This window comes from Notolepis coatsorum (assembly GCF_963971535.1).
Source record: "Notolepis coatsorum genome assembly, chromosome: 10".
Taxonomy (NCBI): domain Eukaryota; kingdom Metazoa; phylum Chordata; class Actinopteri; order Aulopiformes; family Paralepididae; genus Notolepis; species Notolepis coatsorum.
The window spans coordinates 20,052,997-20,053,522 of NC_140174.1; the positions used below are offsets into that span (position 1 = coordinate 20,052,997).

The 526-nt window shown below is 42.2% G+C and overlaps 1 protein-coding gene across 1 annotated transcript in view; it reads left to right on the forward strand.

The window, feature by feature from the left end:
- Nucleotides 1-344: 344 nt before the first annotated feature.
- The window catches only part of LOC311236063 (uncharacterized protein), a 4,043-nt gene continuing 3,861 nt past the window's right edge, over nucleotides 345-526 (forward strand). The window contains exon 1 of the mRNA XM_084323653.1: nucleotides 345-406. The gene's annotated coding sequence lies outside the window, so the exon portion shown is untranslated. The remainder of the gene's footprint in view (nucleotides 407-526) is intronic.

Below are 526 nucleotides of genomic sequence, written 5' to 3' on the forward strand. Positions count from 1 at the left end.
TACTGTACATAATAAAACTACCAGTCTCTCTCTACTGTAGACAATAAAACTACCAGTCTCTCTCTACTGTACAGAATAAAACTACCAGTATCTCTCTACTGTACACAATAAAATGACCAGTCTCTCTCTACTGTAAACAATAAAACTACCAGTGACTCTACTGTACACAATAAAACTACCAGTCTGCTGTTTGATGGACTGGAGACTTTAGTTGAGGAGTGTTTTTGTTGTGACTAACCTCTGGCCATGCCCCTCACCCCCCCCCCCCCCCCCCTCGCCCCTCCCCCTCCCACCCCGAGACGGTATAAAGGCAGAGAGGAGGAGAGGGAGGTCAGACTTACAAGCCTACTGCATTCTGGGATTGATGGTTCACCTAAAAAGCACTCTGAGTTAAAATTTTCTTCCCGTGAGTTTTAATTCTGGACGCCGTGTTATTATTCTTTTTGTCTAACTGAACAAATTGCGTCTATATAACGTGTCATCTACTTAATGTTTATATAGACTTTTACGAGACTTAAATATAGAC